Genomic DNA, 16,851 nt, shown 5'->3' with positions numbered 1-16,851 from the left:
TATATTACAAAATTATTCTATATTTAAAAACACATTTTCCTTTGTAGGTTTAAAGGGTTTTTCATTAATTAAATCTAACTAATTGCATTTCAGACAATAAATATTCAGGATTCATAATAATAATAATAATAATTTATTAAATCCTTAAGACATGTTTTACATGTATAGATCAAGTCTACAAAAACATTACATATAATATCTAATACTTACTAAATTTTTCACGACAATATTTATATTAAAAATACACATATATGGAAAAAAAAGAAAGAAAAAAAAACACGCTAAAGTTCTCTGCTGTAAGCGTGGTATTCCTCCAGACTCCAGACTATAGAAAACTCTGTCAACCAAAAAATTCCACGACTTGTTTTTAAATAACTGTGGCTCAGATATTTCCCTAATTGTAAGAGGTAAGCCATTGTACAATTTTACACCAACGTAATACATATTACTTTCCACTGCTGTTAAAGAATGTATTGGATATATCAAGTCACTGCGGCGTCGAGTTGAATAATCATGAAACTGCTTATTCTGAGAAAATTTTGCAAAATTATTCCTGACAAACATCAATACTTCAAAGATATATAAAGACGGCACAGTCAACACACGAAATTTTTTAAAAAAGGATCGACAGGTATATGCTCTACTCACACCAGCAATTATCCTTATTACCCGCTTCTGAACCCTAAACACTCGCAGTATGTGCGATGAATTGCCCCAAAAAACTATTCCATGTTTTACATGGCTATAGAATTGGGCATAATAATATGAACTAATAACTTCCATGACTGCCACCTGTTTTAATCTATATATAGCATAAGAAACTGATGTTATTTTTCTACATAGTTCATTTATGTGAACATTCCAAGAAAGCTTATTGTCCAAGTATACACCCAAAAATTTAACATGCTGTTCTTGTTTTATCAATTTTCCGTTTACTTTAATTAAATGTGATTCATTTATGGTACGAGTAGAGGGTGTAAATATAACAAAGCTAGTTTTTTGTGCGTTCAAGAACAGTTTGTTAGTGTAAAACCAATTATAGAATTTAGTAAGCATATGTTGTGTCATTGAAACTGCTCTATCAATATTTTCCTCCGAAACCATATAACTGGCGTCATCAGCAAACATTACAATACTTCTATCTCCACATACCTCCGGTAAATAATTAATAAAGATCAAAAATAACAGAGAACTCAGGACTGATCCCTGTGGTACACCACAAAGAGTTTTCAGTTGCCCAGATCGCGCATCACCGATCTCTACAATCTGCTGACGGTCAGACAGATAAGACCCTAACCATTCGTAGATTTTACCTCTCAAGCCACAATCATGAAGTTTTGATAAAAGCATTGTGTGATCCACCAGATCAAAAGCCTTACTGAGGTCCATAAAAAGACCGATACACTTCGAGCGATCATTCAGTTTCACGTACAAATTATTTAGAAATTCGCAAATTGCAGTATGAGTAGATCTACCTTCGCAAAAACCATGCTGAAATGAACTTAATATGTTATATTTCCTAAGAAACTCCATAATTTGTCCATGAACTAATTTTTCTATTATTTTTGAAATTGTCGGTAAAATTGCTATAGGTCTATAATTTTCAATATTAAGGGGATCAGATGTTTTAAATAATGGAACTATTTTAGATATCTTCAAAGATTCAGGAAAAATAGCTACCTCAAATGACCAGTTTATCAGATAAGTCAACGGAATTAGTACTAGATCGGCAACTCATAATAGCATTATGAAAAGTTTTTAATTTAGCAAAAGTTATTGCAGTTACTATACATACGTTCTAAAATATACCGGTGTGAACCTGGCAGCCGCGAATTGGCAGCCAAATAGCCGAGAGCTCCCGATCGCGAAATCGTATCTGAGGTAGAGTTTTCGCACATGCGGAATATTATATATGACGTTATTGTGTTAATCTATTATAGCCCTTGGAATATATCCAACAGAAGGGTTTAATTTGTATAGTAGCCGAATAATATTGGAAACACAATGACATCTTAAAATTAATGAGAAGTATATTCAAGGGTACTTACATTAACACAATATTTGAAATAATCATAGAATTATTCCGATTCATTTCAAAAAGGCCAAAAAAGTACACCTCTTAACTACCCCCGTACGGGTTTGCAAGTAAGTTTGCAACCGAAAGTATGAAAAGGATAAATATTCCTTTTAATACACAAAATTTAGAGGTTTATTCTTCGCAAATTAAGTCGGAACACGTAATTAGATTTTTTAAATTTAACCCGTTAACTACCCCCGTACGGGTTTGCAAGTAAGTTTGAAAGCGAAAGTGTGGAAGCCATACAAATTCTTTTTTAATACACAAAATTTAGAGGTGTATTCTTCTCAAATTAAGTCGGAATGCGTAATTAGATTTTTTTAAATTTAACCCTTTAACTACCCCCCGTACGGGTTTGCAAGTAAGTTTGAAAGCGAAAGTGTGGAAACCATACAAATTCCTTTTAATACACCAAATTTAGAGGTGTATTCTTCGCAAATTAAGTCGGAACACGTAATTAGATTTTTTAAATTTAACCCTTTAACTACCCCCGTACGGGTTTGCAAGTAAGTTTGAAAGCGGAAGTGTGGAAACCATACAAATTCCTTTTAATACACAAAATTTAGAGGTGTATTCTTCTCAAATTAAGTCGGAATGCGTAATTAGATTTTTTAAATTTAACCCTTTAACTACCCCCGTACGGGTTTGCAAGTAAGTTTGAAAGCGAAAGTGTGGAAACCATAGAAATTCCTTTTAATACACAAAATTTAGAGGTGTACTCTTCTCAAATTAAGTCGGAATGCGTAATTAGATTTTTTTAAATTTAACCTGTTAACTACCCCCTACGGGTTTGCAAGTAAGTTTGAAAGCGAAAGTGTGGAAACCATACAAATTCCTTTTTAATACACAAAATTTAGAGGTGTATTATTCTCAAATTAAGTCGGAATGCGTAATTAGATTTTTTAAATTTAACCCTTTAACTACCCCCGTACGGGTTTGCAAGTAAGTTTGAAAGCGAAAGTGTGGAAACCATACAAATTCCTTTTAATACACAAAATTTAGAGGTGTATTCTTCTCAAATTAAGTCGGAATGCGTAATTAGATTTTTTTAAATTTAACCCTTTAACTACCCCCGTACGGGTTTGCAAGTAAGTTTGGAAGCGAAAGTGTGGAAACCATACAAATTCCTTTTAATACACAAAATATAGAGGTGTATTCTTCTCAAATTAAGTCGGAATGCGTAATTTGATTTTTTTAAATTTAACACTTTAACTACCCCCGTACGGGTTTGCAAGTAAGTTTGAAAGCGAAAGTGTGGAAGCCATACAAATTCCTTCTAATACACAAAATTTAGAGTTGTATTTTTCTTAAATTAAGTCGGAATGCGTAATTAGATTTTTTTAAATTTAACCCTTTAACTACCCCCGTACGGGTTTGCAAGTAAGTTTGAAAGCGAAAGTGTGGAAACCATACAAATTACTTTTAATACACAAAATTTAGAGGTGTATTCTTCTCAAATTAAGTCGGAATGCGTAATTAGATTTTTTTAAATTTAACCCTTTAACTACCCCCGTACGGGTTTGCAAGTAAGTTTGAAAGCGAAAGTGTGGAAACCATACAAATTCCTTTTAATACACAAAATTTAGAGGTGTATTCTTCTCAAATTAAGTCGGAATGCGTAATTAGATTTTTTTAAATTTAACCCTTTAACTACCCCCGTACGGGTTTGCAAGTAAGTTTGAAAGCGAAAATGTGGAAACCATACAAATTCCTTTTAATACACAAAATTTAGAGGTGTATTTTTCTCAAATTAAGTCGGAATGCGTTATTAGATTTTTTTAAATTTAACCTTTTAACTACCCCCGTACGGGTTTGCAAGTGAGTTTGAAACCGAAAGTATGAAAAGGATAAATAGTCCTTTTAATACACAAAATTTAGAGGTGTATTCTTCGCAAATTAAGTCGGAACAGGTAATTAGATTTTTTTAAATTTAACCCTTTAACTACCCTCGTACGGGTTTGCAAGTAAGTTTGAAAGCCAAAGTATGAAAAGCATACAAATTGCTTTTAGTACACGAAATTTAGAGGTGTATTCTTCTCCAATTAAGTCGGAATATAAAATGAGATTTTTTTTAAATTTAACCTTTATAACTACCCCCGTACGTTTTTGCAAGTATAATTTTACAGTGGGGGTACGGAAAACTATCGGCGGTACGTACACAACATTTTGATGTGTGCACTTTTCAGATAAAGTATGAATACAAAATATATTTTTTTTAATTTACCCCCATTACTACCCTCGCAAGGATTTGCAAGAAAATTTGAATACGGGGGTTTCGAAAGGGTATAATTTCCCTTTAGTATATTAAATTTAAAGGTGTTTACTGAAAAAATAAAAATAATTATCTGATTGCTTCTAATATTATGTTAATGTTTTACCTTTGCAAATGTTTCTCATTAATTTTAAGAACTGTTACAAATATTATTGGGCTACCATTCAAACTAAACCCTTTTTGCTTTTTGATTTGGTTTAGTTTGGTTTATTTTTTTTATATTCTAAGGGTTAATAGATTGACAAAATGCCCTTAGTATATGTAATATTCCGCATGTGCGAAAACTCTACCTCAGATACGATTTCGCATTCGGGAACTCTCGGCTCTTTGGCCGCCAACTTGTGGCTGCTAAGTTGGGAGAACCACATCTGTCCTAATGAGCATCTGTCCTACCAGTTGTTCGGGTAGAGTCGTCCACCCGAACGCGTCCCGAACGTTAAAAACAGCGTTGTCAGGTTGTCGCATTTTCAAGAAGCAATTAACAAAATTTTCTGTATCGGAAAAAGAGTGTAAGGTATTTATATTATGTAAATATAAAATAAAAATAGACTAGAGACTTAATTAAGACTTTATTGACATATTTAATAAATAATTACAAGGTTTTATCTAAATTATTTTTCTTGTGTGTTTGGTTGCCTATACCTAATTCTAAAATAGTTTATATTATGCATTGTTTTGTTTTTTTATTCTCACAAATAAGAAATAAATGTTTTATAGTTTATATTATAAAAAATCAATGATTATACATTTTATTTACACCCCTTACACTGTTTTGTGTACTACCAAGAGTATATTTCGTGACCTCTTATGATAAATGGGCACAAATAGTTTTATTACTTAATGCTTAGATTAAAATATTTAATCTATGATTAAAATTTAATAATATATTTGTACATTAAATATAATAGACTAGAGGCCCAATTAAGAGTTTACTGACATAATTACTAAAGTTCATCTAAAGTTACAAGATTTTTTTATATGTATTTTTGGTTGCCTATGACAGGCGAGGGCAGGCGTTTATTTAACTCACAAATAAATGTTTTATGGTTTTTATTATAAAACAAGGATTAATTTATTATACACCCCTTACACCTTCACAAAGATTCCAAGGGGAATATGTCGTGACCTCTTATATTAAAATGGACAAGGTTTATTAGTCAATGTTTTAGTTACCCATCAGCGTCTTTAATAAAAATCTAATGTATTCTATCTAGTGTATTTTTCATAGAAATGATCTGACATCATAAAAAGCAAATTTTATCAAAAAACTTTTTGATTATCTATATTGTTTAACTTGTAGTTTAACCTAACTTGCACATAATTTTTTAATTTAAAAGCAATAATTTTTTTTCTTGACAATATGGTGAACTTTAATATAACTAAACTCACTTTATAACTTAATTTTTGTAATATTCGTTTTTTAGCAATTAGAGTAAAAATTAATTAGGATACAATTTCTAATTTGAAAGATATATGAAATTTCATCAGTTTTTCCAATTAAATAAATATACAGGTTTTCTAAAAATATCTAATTTACTTATTATTTTGACATATCTACTAACTTTAATTTTTTTTGTTTTTAGGTATTTATGTTCTTTTTTAAAAATAAATTAAGAATGATTCAGAACCACGGATGTGTGTTCAGAACTGACTCCTTTCGGCCCAATTTAATTAGATATGTTATAAAACTTACAAATAAATGATTTTTTTTTCAAACGCAACAAAAGTATTAATTTTGGCGACGTGATTGATAAAATAAAAGTAATTTTAATGCCTAGGCATAAAAATAAAGCACTTTTACGCATAAGCACAAAAGTACGAAAATATATTATTAAACTGATATAAAGTGTCAAATTCAACGAGTGTAACCATAGTTTCTCGATATAAGTACCGTATGATCGAATAAAAACGGCGTCAGCGATGGCTATGAAATGAAGATCGCTGTCATTTTATATGTAAATTTATATGGGAAATGTCATCGATTGTCATTTCATAGCCATCGCTGACGCCGTTTTTATTCGATCATACGGTATAATTAGTTACAAAATATTACTTTTAAATCTTGTTATATTATTTGCAAAGTTTGAAACTGTTTAAAAAAATATTTGTGACGTTTGAAAAAAATAGCATGTCCTATTCGGAGTAAAAATGACGGTTTGTGCCTATGGCCTGTAATGAAATAAATTATTTTATAATATGAAAAATTGTTTACCTTTTTATTTTTTATAGATTATTGTCAAAAAAGTGATTGGGTGCAGTATTAGTAATAAGAATAATACACAATGGTCACAGTGGTCGGCTATGAAATAATGATTGCTGTCATTTTATATTTAAAATTATATGGGGAATGTCATCGATAATCATTAACAAGCTAACTGGACGCCGTTTTTTTTCGATCATACAGTACTATACAATTGAAAAAAAATTGCTGCTCTTCCAGCTGTTTTTTTTTTGATTTTACAGTATTTATATATATTTATATGTAATTTGTTTTAATCAACTTTACATATTACGGTTTTTATGAATTCCTTTGCTCACATATTTTGTTCTTATTATTTTACCGGTTTTGTCTCAAGGCACTCAGGCAAGAAATACCTAATTATTAATGTTAAATTATTATTAACTACTTTTAGGGGTCGTTACAGGTAGTCTTTGCTATACACAGAATAACTAATTAACTAGTTACTTTACTACGAATAAGCTCTCCATAGTCTTTACTTTCACTCTCATTAACATAATTGGAATAAAGTGAAAAAGAAATTTCTGTAAATTTCAGAATTTTCCCTTTTTATTATTTTCTTGACAATTTGGAGATCTTTTTTTATAAAGTACTTTTTTATAACTTTATACCGTAATTTTGTAATTTTAATAAATAAAATGTTTTTTAGCAATACAGAGTATTGCAACCACAGCTGCAACTTTAAGATAGATATTTTTTTCTGGTTATATTTGAAAAATTAATTCAGATCGATACATTTTTTTAGTTTGAAAAATATTTGAAATTCTATCAGCTTTTGCAATTTAAAATACAGGTTTTCTAAAAATACCTTAACTTATTATTTTGACATACTAACTTAAATCATTTTTGCTTTTAGGTATACTCGTTCTTTTTTAAAAATAAATTCATATTGATTCTCAGACTGATTAAAAATATTTTAATCTAGAAAGATAATAATACAAATAAATATACTTAAAAAAATATTTATTACATAGAATAGGTATACTAGAGTTGGCATTTCAGGCCTTGGGTGCCGATTTTTGTGTGTATGAAGAGTACGGTCAACACGCTTAGTAAAATAAGATGTGTACTATTTGTATTTGGCAGAATAAGTTGTGGATTTTGTTTCTGAAAACAATAAATTTATTATATTACGACTTTGCTGCACACATGTATGGATAATTTATTTACCTTTATGCTTTAATGTTCAGACTTTACTGTAGTTTACGCTGCATCATTCTAAATTGTTCCCGAAGGGTATCCTGAAGACTTTATACATTTGTCCTACGTCAGATATTTTTCTGTAATCTTATATCATTGTCCTGACAAGATCTTCTAAATAAAGTATTCGAAAATACCCATGTTCTGTCTAAGCAGGTTTTTTTATCCTAGAGCTTAATATTCAATAAATCTACAAAATAAATGAGTTAACGAGGTTATAAATAGAAAACAAAAATAAATGCCTTTATAGGATCAGTCCTCTTAAATGTGCTATGTGATACACGATTGATACGATTTTCATGTATATGAAGAGTATGGCCAATATGCTTATTACAATCAGATGTATTGAACTTGGTATTGAATGCATAGGAAATCATCAGATTAAGTGTGGTTATGTAATAAATATTTTATATTTTTCTATCTCCGACCAGATCACCATAGCGATTCACACCTACACGCGTAAACACCAACCTAAGGCTTGCCGATATGTCCTTGTGCTAGAAGTATAATATAAAGGTCTGTGGTCTAGGAAGGCTGACACTTATGTCTCATATAATCGAAAAAACGGCGTCCAGTTGGCTTGGAAATGACGATCCTTGACATTCCCTATATAATTTTACATATAAAAGACACCGATCTTCATTTCATAGCCATCACTGACGCCGTTTTTTTTTCGATCATATTGTACCTACCACATGGTACATACCTACCTATCTCATATATCATATGCCTTATGGTTTTAAAGATGATAAATTGTCTTTTGTATTATGCGTATAGCTGTAATTCAAAAGAAATACATTTCGTAAAATACCACAATGTTATAGTGAATAGATTCATAATAAAATACTTACTAGTTTGCTTTTCCAGTTTAACGGTACTTATTTATCAGTTTTTAATCAGTTTTCCTTTGAGTTTCAGATTTCTTAACCTTAAAATTTTCACTCTTTTAAACCATCTCATTTTTGCTCATATTTTTATAATTACTTATTATGCCTAATACATGCCCGTGCTGTTTCCTGAAGAATGAATTTTTGTAAGCTACGATCTTGCAATTAAAACAATATCACATACCTGGAACCTGAAAGGACATCATGTGGGAAAAATAATTAAGAACATTTTTTCCGCAAATCACGGCTAATTTATTTTCAGGAATTTGTGGATAGCTTAATATTTTCTAAAAATTGTTAATCGTTTTACAGCTTTTGTTTGAATACATATTATCTAGATACACACCTGAGATTTCAACCCATGTAGACGTATTCTTATATAAAAAACACATTATCAAAGGTAATCGTGTTGCTATCACTTTCATTTTGTTTATGCTTTATTTGTAAATATTTCCGGATTATTTTATATCAGGTTCTATTACATTATTCATAACATTATTCGTCAATGTTCATAAAAATTATAATTTTAAACTTTTTCTGAGGTTAATCTTGTCAAATTCCAAAACAAAACAAGATTGAAAAGTATGCGACGTTGACAGATTTAGTACGTTAGCCAGGACAAAATTCCTGAAACAGGAATTTTTAGGACTACCGAACATGCCCGAAGTGACGTTCGTTTGGTAGGACAAATACCCCGTAGGACGAATACCGCCACCTCGCTAAGTTCACACCGGTCTAAAATATTACGGTAAGGTGGTGTAACTGGGACCCTAGTTTATAACTTATATCTTTGTAGTAAAAATTTCAAACATTTACTACAAATAGAAACTACAGGTCGAGGAGGAAAATACCTGGTATCCTCCGATATACAGAGTCCGGCAATAGTACGTCGGGAATCTTAGAATAAAAAAATTGTAAAATTTGTTTAAGTGTAAATCTAAAGTATGTACCATTTCAGGAAAATATTTTAACCTCTACAAGGTGGCTCAAAAAAATGTGAGTTGAAAGGGATGATTTTTTTTAAACGGAACACCCTGTATATTATTGCATTTTTGGCTTCCTCTCAGATCACTTTACATAATCTTAAAATATTTTTAAATATGTTTTGATAGTTTCAGAGATAATAATAAATAAATGAAAAAAATATATTTTTTCAGGCTTTATTTAAAAAATTATTAAAAATATAAAAACTGTCTTGAAATCAAAACTATATTAGGCATTTACTTTAGATGGTATGTACTTACTTTGCTATAAATATCGTAATCTTATATCATACGGGTGTTCAAAATTATTCCCCAAACTTTCTAAAATATAAAATAATTTTTCTTTGATTTTTTATTTTTACGCAAAGAATCTCCCCACGAGAGATGGCACATGTTTATTGAAAAACCCTGTATATTATATAGTGCTGAATTCTGCTCATGCTGAATTCTGCTATACAGGGTGTCATTGAAATGGTGTAAAAAAATCAGGGGGTGATAGTACTCCTAAAAATAATAAAAAAAGTTCCTATAAGTATAGGGCGGAAAATGTATATTAAGGGAGTTAGGGGCACTGAAGGGCTGAATTTAAAAAACGGTTGTTTTGAAATTGGATAAAAAATTTTGTTTTGAAATTGGACTTAAAAAACGAGATAAAATTTCAAAAAAAAATCCTCTGCCACAAATTTTGACCCTAAATCAAATGGTGATAATGAAAAATTATTTGGAAAAGCGGAAAGGGTAGTTTTTGCAAGGGTAGGGGGTTGTTTCGTGAATAACTTTTTCTGAGGTTATTTTTTTTGCAACGTGGGTTCATTTTTTGAAAACTACATAGTTTTTCCTATAAAAAAGTACTCTTGTTGCACATCGCCCAGAGTGATGGTTTTCGAGAAAATCGAAGGCATAGAGTTTGCTCTGATGTTTGCTTTTTACACCATTTCAATGACACCCTGTATATTCAGTGAAAGTCGGAAATTCAGTGATTGTTAACATTCACTAGGGAATGCCAACAATTAGGCATTGGACCAGTGAATGTCGTATTTTAAACAAATTTGTCGACTTTTACCAGTAATTTCGAGTATATTTTGAAAGTACCTATCATTTACTAAAGGTTGCCAGTAAAAGTTATTCTATTGAACAGGGTGGGTGCATAGGTGAGTGTGATGAGGAGGAGCACTGGTGGAAGTTAGAACAAATAAAACTTTTAAGAATGTTGGATCACCTCAATATTCAAGCTGATCCATATATCTTAAAAGTACTTACTATTTAGTAATTCTTTAGTACATTTATTAAAAATTGTAGAAAATAACGACCATATTATAACTTTCTAAATATTAAAAAAACATAATAAACATGTTCAAGTGTACAGAACAATTGAAAAAACATTCATAAACAATAATAAACATAAGATTACTTATTGATACAAAGTTTTTTTCATAAAGTTCTTCATCGTGGACAAAATAAAATATGTCAGAATTTTCTTCAACGGGAGCTATTAGTCAAACCCGCCACTTCAAGCACATCTTAACGTTTAATAAGTTTAAAGTCGCTAGGTTCCTTAATAACTTTTTCTCCGTCATGTTATATAATATATAGAAAAAAATTAAGTAATAAATGGTAAACTCTAGTACCTATTTACTTAAAAGTTTTGCGCAGAAAATATAACTTTATACTCTAGAGATTAGAAGTCGTAAAACATTTAAAAGAAATAAATTTTTCGAAGGAGGTCCAAATTGTCATTAAAAGACATTATATGTATTTTATATAAAGGGTGGCGCACCTCATTCGCCTCGGTTGATTATACGAAAACGGAAAGATGTGGAAACAAAATACTTTATGGGCATATGTGGGGAGGCAATGTGCACAATTTAAAATTATTTTGAAATATACAGGGTGTTTCAGAACTAATATCCATACCAAAGTTATATTTTTTCTTATGAAACACACACACACCCGGTATTTTATTTCATTTTTGGATTCTTGGGCTCAAAAAAAGGTATTTATTATAAGGGTTAAATATGTTTAAAATCGTTGATTTTTGAGATATTTAAAGATCTTTAAATATGCATGCTACAATTTTGGTACGTCTGATATTGGAGATGGAGAACTACCCTCTATAAAACCGTCCCAGATACTGGCTTTTGTCAAAGCCCTGGGACTGTATGATGAGTTATGATTCAAGAAAGGGGGACACAATGGATCTGTAAGGTCGAAGTGATTAACCCCCCTCCCACTCATTCTAAATTCTAATTCTAAAATGCATGCTACAATAGAACAGATTATCAACACCCTATACATCAGTTTCAGAATTAATTCTTGTGCTGAGTTTAAAGGTGAAGAAATAAACTTTACTGAAACTTTTTATTGCTTCTTTAAATTTGTACAGGAGTGCCAAAAACTGTTGATCTATTTTAAGTATTTATTTTACATAAAATCTTTGTTATTTCAAATGCAACACCCTATATTTTTTAAAATAAATCGGAGCAGATTTAAATACTCTTTCAAACTATATTAGGGTTTCCTATACCATCCAGCTCAGATTTTGAATAAAAAGCGATTTTTCAGTAACTATTTTCAAAACCGGCATTAATAAAGTTATAATAAATGAAAATCAACTTCCAGTTGGGATTAATTAACTTTATTCACTTTAACAAAAAATAGCAAGGCGAAAAACAATAAGAGTTACAAAAAGCTGTGTACGTTACGACGCGCGACGGTCAAGATGAATCTACCTACATTAGGGTAGAATGGACCTCGCAGGGTCGCTCTTAAGGAAAATAGATACTTAAAGCTGTCATTATAGTTTCATATATTATATAGTCCAGGCCTAACGGACCGTATTCCGTGAACCACTTATCGATGCGTCTATACTCGACACTATATCAGATGGGGACACAAACTGTCACATACATAACAATAATAATGTTTATAAAGGACATTATTATTTAGAAGATTTATAAGAGTTTACTTAAATTTACCCACAATAGTTTAATAAGTAAGTATTCATTATTTCATCAATAAAAATAAAGCAGTATTTGCGGAACGAATGGATATGTTACTAATGATCTTATTTTGTGAGGAAAATTGCTTCTTCGCCCCAAGGGCTTATGCTAATAGATATCCAAATAGGAATGTTCCTGATAAGCGTTCTTTTGAAAAACTTCTTGTCCTATTTTGCAAAGCTGGTAGTGTGGTTTATAGAAAACCTGTCGTTGGAAGTGAAGAAAATGATTTCGTAAAACAAGAACCACTTCTTTCTTTTTTTGATAGAATATAATAAGTGGATATTTAATAAATATTATTTATTAAACTATTGTAGGTAAATTAAATAAAAGTAAATTGATATATATTTAAAAAAAGAAGTCCATAAACTAATTTCGATTTTAAAAATAGCTACTAACTGTCACTAGAAACTTGACACGACATCAGCCCTCTTGGTTGCAATTTTATTGAAAAATTGCTCTTTATTCAAAATCTGAGCTAGATAGGTATAAGAAACCTTAATATAGTTTGAAAGAGCATTTGAATCTGCTTCGATTTATTTTAAAAAATACAGGGTGTTGCATTTGAAATAACGAAGTTTTTATTTAAAATAAATATCTAAAATAGACTAGCAATTTTTGATACTCCTATATATACATTAAACGAAGCAATCAAATTTTTCAGTCAAGTTTATCTCTCTGACTTAAAAGTCAGCACAATAATTAATTCTGAAAAGCAATGTACACGGTGTTGACAATTTTTTATTATAGCATGTATATTTAAATATCTTTAAATATCTCAATAATCAAAGCTTTTAGACATGTTAAACACATATAATAAATGCCTTATTTTGTGCCTAACCGGACCAAACCAAAATAAGGATCCAAATATGAAATAAAATACCGGGTGTTCCGTAAGAAAAAATATAACTTACCTAGGTGTGGATATTAGTTCTGACAAACCCTGTACATTTCAAAATAATTTTAAATTATGCACAGTGCCTTGCTACATATACCCATAAAATATTTTGTTTCTACATCTTTCCGTTTTCGTAAAATCAACCGAGGCGAATGAGGTGCGTCACCCTGTATATTTAATTTTGTAAATATTAATTAGAATATTATTTTTTTAGGTTTACTGCAGTTGAGAATTAAAATTTAAGGGATTATTGAAAACTAAAATTTGGTAAGTAAAATAAAAATAATAATTATTATAATTTAACATTTTTTTTGTTTGGCAGCATCAGTAATAGCCATCAAATAATATATTTACAGTGTTAGTAAATAATTTTCAATGTTTTTTTAGAAAAAGATGAATAATATAGATAATCCGGAAAACGGGGGCAAAATTTTATATGTACGGGTGGAGAGGATGGATCAGGTAAGTGTCAAATGATTATTATTTTACCTAATATTAATGTAAATATTAATAATACTTAATAAAAAAAAAAGATTGTGAGTTTTTTGACCCTAATATTTTTAGCTAATATTAATGTAAATATTAATAATACTTAATAAAAAAAAAGATTGTGAATTTTTTGTCCCCTACCCCTCGTCAGAGGTTTTACTTTATTAATAATATTATTTATATTTATTATATAACAAACTAGTGCTGCATAAAAATTACTATTAAAGTTTTGTAATTAATATTTTTAATATTAATAACAATAATAACTATACATTAATTTCTTGATATTTTTTTGTAATTTTTTTTAACTTTTTTTTCTTTACAATTTAATATATTATTAAAATTTTAATTTTTTTAATGGTAAAATTATAACAATTTTTCATTAAATAATGGTTATTTTCCTATTAAAATTTAATCATCTATTAAGCACATCATTTCAGAATTTACGTCGTCAAGATTATAATTTAAATTAAAAAACAAATATAAAACAAACAATAAAATCAAATAATAATATGTAACTAATGCCCTTTTTTGTAGGAATCTATGCCGTTGACAATTAAACAAGATAGTTATAGTAAATTTACTAAAGAGTTTTTAATATTTTTTAGGGGAACGTAGACAATTTAGAAAACAGGAGCAAAATTTTAACTGTACGATTGGAGAGAATGGATGAGGTAAGTGAATTAACTTATTGAATGCCAAAATCACCTTTTCTTCACTTCAAACTACTTTTATTTTAGAAATTAGTTACATTTAACTATCACTTAATTAAATTAAAACTAAAAAAATGACATCTGTTTCTAAAACTAACTCGCTTGAAGAGCTTGTGCGACAGAGTAGAAAATAGAATCTATACTTGGAAAAAATGTTAGATTCTATTGGAAATATTATCTGAATCTTCTTTTAATTATTTGATTGCTCACGCATGTGAGCCAAAGGGGCGGGACGCGAACGACAGTGAAGGAATAACGTCGCCGCGGCAGTCACTGCTTGACATTAACCACGAATTCAAAGAAATTTACCACTATTATTATCTATTTAGCACTTATACACAACAATATAACTAGTGTCAAATGATTATTATTTTACCTAATATTAATGTTAATATTAATAAAATAACATTTATATAGCAAACTGGAGCTCAAAATCAAAATTATCATTAACGTTTTATAATTAATATTTTTAATATTAATAATAACCAACTAGATAAGAGTTTCTTAATATTTGTTTATGTAAATTTCTTTATATTTGTGTGTTTACGATTCGAAATATTATATTTTTTATTGGTACCTAAATGTATAACAATTTTTCGGAAAACCATGGGTAGTTTTCTATTAAAATTTAATCATCTATTAAACGCATTATTTCATAATTTACTTCGTCAAGTTCATAATTTAAATTTACAAACAAAAATATAAAACAAACAATATATTAAATATGTAACTAATGCTCCTTTATGCAGGAATATGTGCGGGCGGTAATTAAACAAAAACCAAATAATTATGCCTAGTAAATTTTCTAAATAATTTTTAATATATTTTAGGGGAACGTGATGGATGATGGTAGGGGGGAGGACAACAATTTAGAACAACAGAGAGGCGAAATTGCTAGCGGGCGGTCGATTGAAGTAAGTATTAAATGATTTTTTTTCCACTAAATATCGATAATATTTATACAGGGTGTCCCAGAAATAAGTGCAAATATTTTAACTGGTAGTATAGTTCAACCCCAGAAACACGCAAAAACGGAATTTTTCGAAAAAAATTTTTGGAATTTTTTTTAGTTTTTAGTTAAAAAATATAATTTCTTGATAATAAGGCAAGATAGGTATTAGATTAAATTTACAAGAAAGAAAATCCAGAAAAGATGCAGTGGTTCTCAAAATTTTAGCAAAAAATATTTTTTTTTGGAAATTTTCAACGTAAAATAACACCGTTATTTTGGACTTATTTGAAAAACGATGAAGAGAAAATATGTTTATTTTATCGAGATCTACCACCTCTTAAAATATTTGCACTTATTTCTGGGACACCCTGTATAGCAATTCACTGGCTACAAAAAATATCTAATATTTAAGTTATATGAATATTACTATTATTATAATTTTAAATAATAATAATAAAATTTTAAATAATAATAATAAAATTTATATAGCATTTTATGTTTATACAGAAAAATAAAAACTACCTACTTACAGTGGCGTAGCGTGGGTTAGGGGCGCCCGGGGCGGAGAGCCTCTAGGAGAGAGGTTTGCCGCCCCTACAGAATCCGTCCGCCGCCGCCTTAATAACAATTTTTTGTCGCTCCGCAGGTACTTGGAGGGTCGCCAAGCTACGCCACTGCCTACTTAATTCAAACAACAGCTGGAACGACATATTTCTTTGAATCGTTTGAGCATTGTTGGTATGAATTGCATCTTATTGTTCTAAAATCTGAAAAAAAAATTATGTAATTATCTCAACACTACAATTAAATTTTTTTAAATTTTTATAGATATTTTTAAGCAATAGAATTCTAGACCAATACATACATTACTAGCTGATGCGTACCCACTTGAATGCCACTGTGCATAAAAATTTGGAACGATATATTCCTTTATAAATCTTGCCATGTTGGTATACAGTGTGAGTCTTTAAATTATTTGGAATAAGCTCCTTCTAAAAACCGCAAGTACATCTGGCCATTTAGATTATGATTGATGAATATTTGACTTTCTACATTTCGCACATGTAATCCAAAACCGTCACTATACCAAAAAGCAAAACTGTTCGGAAGAAGCATTTTAAAATTTGCAGTTAAAGAAAAAG

At 29.7% G+C, this 16,851-nt stretch overlaps 2 long non-coding RNA genes across 3 annotated transcripts; both read right to left on the bottom strand.

The window, feature by feature from the left end:
* Window positions 1-7,534: 7,534 nt before the first annotated feature.
* On the bottom strand, window positions 7,535-7,978 carry LOC115875808. Its single transcript, XR_004049057.1, has 2 exons — window positions 7,759-7,978; window positions 7,535-7,695 (listed from the first exon to the last, which is right to left on the bottom strand). It is a non-coding gene; the product is annotated as an uncharacterized LOC115875808 (long non-coding RNA).
* Window positions 7,979-8,087: 109 nt separating this feature from the next.
* Window positions 8,088-9,352, bottom strand: LOC115875807. Of its 2 annotated transcripts, none has more exons than XR_004049056.1 (5): window positions 9,022-9,352; window positions 8,860-8,962; window positions 8,640-8,804; window positions 8,495-8,565; window positions 8,088-8,285 (listed from the first exon to the last, which is right to left on the bottom strand). It is a non-coding gene; the product is annotated as an uncharacterized LOC115875807 (long non-coding RNA). The 2 variants fall into 2 exon arrangements; XR_004049055.1 differs by having other exon boundaries at window positions 8,499-8,565; window positions 9,022-9,350.
* Window positions 9,353-16,851: the final 7,499 nt, after the last annotated feature.

This window comes from Sitophilus oryzae, unplaced genomic scaffold (genome assembly GCF_002938485.1).
Source record: "Sitophilus oryzae breed Bouriz unplaced genomic scaffold, Soryzae_2.0 scaffold_1396_pilon_pilon, whole genome shotgun sequence".
Taxonomy (NCBI): Eukaryota; Metazoa; Arthropoda; class Insecta; order Coleoptera; family Curculionidae; genus Sitophilus; species Sitophilus oryzae.
Note: the sequence above shows the minus strand (reverse complement) of the source record. Positions and strands in the feature narration are given on the sequence as shown.